Genomic DNA, 5,682 nt, shown 5'->3' with positions numbered 1-5,682 from the left:
GAGCTTGCAGCCGTAGTCTATGCACTTAAGACCTGGCGACATTACCTCCTCGGTAATCGTTGCGAAATATTCACTGATCACCAAAGCCTGAAGTACATTTTCACCCAACCGGATCTGAATCTCAGGCAAAGACGTTGGGTTGAATTGATCACAGACTTCGACTTAGGAATAACCTACACCCCAGGGAAAGCCAACGTCATGGCTGATGCGCTAAGTCGTAAATCTTATTGTAACAACCTGATGTTACAACAAAGTCAACCGCTTCTCCATGAGGAATTTCGGAAACTTAACCTTCACATTGTTCCTCATGGTTATCTTTCCACCTTGGTAGCAAAACCTACCCTTACGGATCAAATCATCACTGCCCAAAAGCGAGATAAGGGAATATCTAAAATCAAAGAGAACATTTCTAGCGGAGGTGCCAGTTGTTTCTCCACAAATGATCATGGTGTTGTGTACTTTGAGAACCGTCTAGTGGTTCCCAAGAACCAGCATCTACGGCAGTTGATCCTTAAGGAGGCTCATGAATCTCCTCTCACTATTCATCCCGGTAGTACTAAGATGTATCAGGACCTACGCCAGAGGTTCTGGTGGACTAGGATGAAGAGAGAAATTGCTCAGTATATTGCTAATTGCGACGTCTGTCGTCGTGTAAAAGCAGAGCACCAACGGCCTGCTGGCACCCTTCAACCCCTAGCTATTCCTGAATGGAAATGGGATAAAATTGGTATGGATTTCATTACCGGTTTTCCCAGGACCAAGAGAGGGAATAATGCTATTTTCGTCGTTGTCGATCGTCTTTCCAAAGTAGCCCATTTCCTACCTGTTCGTGAGAGTATAACCGCTAGCCAGCTGGCAGACTTATACATCTCCCGAATAGTGTCCCTCCATGGTGTTCCTTTGGAAATCAACTCGGATCGAGGAAGTCTTTTCACCTCTCGATTTTGGGAAAGTTTCCAAAATGCTATGGGAACCCGCCTCTCCTTTAGCACCGCCTTCCACCCTCAGTCGAGTGGTCAAGTGGAACGCGTCAACCAGATTCTAGAAGACATGCTTCGAGCCTCTGTTATCTCATTTGGAATGGATTGGGAGAAGTGCCTTCCATTTGCCGAATTCGCTTACAACAACAGCTATCAATCTAGCTTGGGTAAAGCCCCTTTTGAAGTTCTCTATGGACGACGGTGTCGAACACCCCTTAACTGGTCAGAGACCGGGGAAAGACAATTCTTTGGCCCGGATATGATTCAGGAAGCAGAAGAACAAGTTCGTATCGTTCGTGAAAAGTTGAAAACAGCCCAATCTCGTCAAAAGAGTCAATATGACCGAAAACATAAGGCTATGACTTTCGAGGTTGACGAGAAGGCTTATCTTCGGGTCACCCCTCTGAAGGGAACCCATCGTTTCGGTATCAAAGGCAAATTGGCTCCTCGTTACATTGGACCTTTTCGCATTCTTGCCAAACGAGGAGAAGTTGCCTACCAGTTGGAACTACCTCCGCACCTCTCCAGAGTCCACGATGTCTTCCACGTTTCTCAACTCAGGCGTTGCTTCTCGGATCCTATCCGTGAAGTGGACCACGAAACGCTTGATCTCCAAGATAATCTTACATATCGAGAGTACCCCATTCGTATCCTCGATCAGGCCGAGCGTACCACTCGACGTCAGAACATCAAGTTCCTCAAAGTTCAGTGGTCTCATCATTCTGAGGATGAAGCAACTTGGGAAAGGGAGGATCGTCTTCGACTTGAGTATCCCGCCTTCTTCCCGGAGGAACCCAAATCTCGGGACGAGATTCTTTTGAGTGGGGGTGAGTTGTCACACCCTAGCTAGTCATGCATCAGAGTGTGTGCATCATGTTTAAAATTCCATTTAATTTGAAATGGGGATTTGTGAAACCCTCAGAATCATTTTTGAAAATGACCCAAATAAAAACTTCTCCAAAAGGGTCCAAGAAAATGCTCATGTTGCTCTCTGAAAATATTGGACAGAGATAAAAATCAAACCAATATTTTCAAGAACTCATAGGTATTTATTTTTGGGCATTTGGAATTAATGCATAAATATTTGCATTGGAAATATATTAATTATATATATTAATATATGTCCAAATATTATGCCAATTATAAAGGAGCTCTGGAATAATATATCTAGCTCCTGCAAAAAATTGGCATAAGTTAATAAAATGATTTAATATTTTATTTAAATCAAAACAAATGTCAGAAATTAGAAAACAGAAAAATAAATAACAGGAGGAGCTTACCTGGGCTCCTCCACTGTGCGGCCCAGCCAGCTGGCCGGCCCGGCCAGCAGGCGGCCCAGCCCGCCTCCCTCCTCTGTCGTCTTCGTCCTCGACAGAGGGAGGGGAGTGTGGCCGGCGCGCGCGCCACCGCGCCACGCCACCTCTCTCCCTGCCTGCCTGCCCTCCCCTCCTTGCTCGATGCCCCGGACGACGCCACGCCTCCCCCCCTGCTCTCTCTCACTCTCCCTCGGCTCTTCCCTCCTCTCCCTTGCTCTCTCTCTCACACGGCCGAACACCACCGTCGCCGCCGTTCGCCATAGCAGCCGTCTCCGGCCACCCCTCGCTCCCTCGACTAGCTCAGGAGCTCCGCCTCGACCCCCTCTTCCTCCCCACCAATCCACGGGCCTCCGGAAGCCCTGCATCGCCGCCACGTCGCCGTTCCCCTCCTCGCCCACCGGAGATCATCACCGACGATTCGCTGCACTCCGGCCGTCCCCGAGCCCGCTTCGACGCCCACTGCAACCGCGGTGAGCTCCGCCACCGTTTCCCCCTCTTTTCCCCCTCGTTCCCGTACCGTAACCCCGTCTCCCACCACGGCCGAACCTCCGCCGTCGCCGAGCTCGCCGTCGACGCAGCTCCGGTGACCATTTGGTCACCCCGGCGAGTCCAACAAGTCCGTAAGGACCCGTAGCACCCCTCCAGCGCCTCAGCTCTCTCGCTTGCGAGCAGCAGCACCGATCCCGACCGCACCCGAACTCCGGCGGCCGCAGCCGAGCTCGCCGCCGTCGACTCCGGCCACCCCAGGCCCAGCCACGGCCACCGTCCGACGCGCCATCGAGCTAGCTATCCAACGCACCTAGCCGCACGCCGTTTGGAGCACCACAGAGGAAACCCGAGGCACCTGTACGCCGCGGACCTCGCTGGCGACTAACCGCCGGCGGGTTTGACCTGTTCGACCTGGGGTTTGACCCCCCCAGGGTCACTGACGCGTGGGCCCTGTCGGCCAGGTGGTTAGATTAGTGCTAACTACTGTTAGTCAACCCCCCTGACACTGACCAGTGGGCCCCAGCGCCACTAACCCCTAATTAGGATTAAACTAACCCTGTTTAACCCCCCTGTCACTGACGTGTGGACCCCACACGTCAGGTTTGACTCCAGCCAGCCGCAGTTGACCACTAACGTCATGCTGACGTCATGCTGGCGCAATATTTATATTTCTGGATTTAATTTAAATCAGGAAATTCCAGAATATTATTTAAACTTCAAAAATTCATAACTTTTATTCTGTAACTCCAAATTAGACAAATTATATATGAAAAATGATCAGAAAAATCCAATCTATCCATCTATACTATTTTCATGCATGATCAAACAAGTTAAATTGATGTTTTAAGCAGAACAAGGAAAAGCACTTTAAAAGGCCATATTTGAATTTGAAATTTGAATCCTTGATTCAAATTTGCTCAAACCCTTCTGGTTTTAGTTGCATTAGCCCAACACACTCATATTGCCATGTTTCATGCATGCATCATATTGTTGCACATTGTTTGGTGATGGTTGTGTATCGGTGTCCTTGCGACATGTTCTGCCTCCGAGGAGTACCGTGATTACCCTAACGAAGAACCGTATCAGTGCATCGAACCATCAGGCAAGCAACCAACCATTTGATCATATCGATACAATCCCATGTTCTCGCTCCTGCTCTCTTTTACTGCATTAAGACAACGCGTTTCAAACTGCTGTGTGCTACGGTAGTTGAACCCATTTCCTCTGCATGACCTGTCATTGCCACAGTAACTAGATGAAACCCACTAGCATGTGTAGGAGTTGATTGAGCCATATGTATGTGTTGTTCCTACCTTGCTATGCCTGCTATGCTTAGAGTCGTGTCAGGTCTGGTTCATCTGGGTGATGGCTAGAGTGAAATGATTATGTCGGTAATGAGAGTGGTGTGGTGAACACGATTTGGTAAAGGTATCGATGAGAGGCCATGTAGGAGTACATGGTGGGTTGTTTCATTGAAGCCGACCTTAAGCACTGAGATCTGTATGCGTGATTTAAGATACAGCTACTACCATGCATTGGGCCCTGAAATATGACCCTGCTCGACTTCTTATTCACCCTAGCTCTCTGTCCAGGAGTTGCAAGTAGTTTCTGGTGTTTGTAGCCTACTGGAGGCCGTGGACAGCGCTGACCGTAGGGGTGGGCTGTGATGCGGTAGGTACGTGGCACGGTGTACCGAATACCCGTTAGGTATCTCGGGAACCCTGTTCACATCGTTCGGGGCCGTATGGGAAACCTCGGCCGGACTCCCTGCGGATGGAACCTGAATAGGCGATAAACCTGGACTAGAGGCTTAAGTGTTTAGGTAGGTCGTGGTCTACACCCACGTCGGCTTTCGCTTGAAGTCTGCCGAGCACATGTCGTGTGCAGACGCTAAGTGGTGGAAACATGTATGAAGAAGTACACCCCTGCAGGGTTAACATGATCTATTCGAATAGCCGCGTCCGCGGTAAAGGACTACTTGGTTGCCTATACAGTTCATAGACAAGTGAATGGAAACTGTTAAAAGCCTCAAGATAAGTGTGAGTGCCGAGGATGGCTCTTCCGTAGGAAGACGGAGGTGGATCCTCGGTAGTGTATTGAAGTGGTGAGTAGTGGACTCGTGTGCGCAAAACCATTTCAAGTAGGAGTATCGTAGGATAGTCTAGCCAAGAGTCAAAGCTGGCTTGCTGCAATAACTCCACCAACCCTTCTTGATAATATGCATGTATGTAGGATCTGATGTAAGTCTTGCTGAGTACCTTTGTACTCATGTTGCTATAATCTACATTTTGTACAGAAGACGCTGCAACCCCTTCTGATGGGTTCTATATAGACGTTGACATCAACGAGTAGGCTAAAGACCCAGGTGGTGACCCTGAGCTTGTGAAGGACCACGTAGTATAGCTAGGCTTTCCAAGCCTCTTTTATTTTACTAGTTGTCTGTACTCAGACAATGTACTTCCGCTGCTGGTTTGTATGACTGTATGACTTGTATGTTGGGTCGTGTGACCCGTATCTTTGTGTATGCTATGTATGGCTCCCTGAGCCTTAAATAAAGTACTTGTGTTGTAGAGTCATGTTGTGATGCTTCGTTGTATTTGCACATATCGAGCATATTGTGTGTATGATTGAAATGCTTGGTATGTGTGGGATCTGACTACCTAGTTGTTTATCTTTAGTAGCCTCTCTTACCGGGAAATGTCTCCTAGTGTTACCGCTGAGCCATGGTAGCTTGCTACTGCTCTGGAACACTTAGGCTGGCCGGCATGTGTCCTTCTTCGTTCCTGTGTCTGTCCCTTCGGGGAAATGTCACGCTTTGAGTACCGGAGTCCTGTTAGCCCGCTACAGCCCGGTTTACCGGAGTCCTGCTAGCCCAGTGCTACAGCCCGGACCCACTT

The sequence above is a fragment of the Triticum aestivum genome, chromosome 1B (assembly GCF_018294505.1).
Source record: "Triticum aestivum cultivar Chinese Spring chromosome 1B, IWGSC CS RefSeq v2.1, whole genome shotgun sequence".
In the NCBI taxonomy this organism is placed as follows: Eukaryota; Viridiplantae; Streptophyta; class Magnoliopsida; order Poales; family Poaceae; genus Triticum; species Triticum aestivum.
This window is presented reverse-complemented; position numbering follows the sequence as displayed.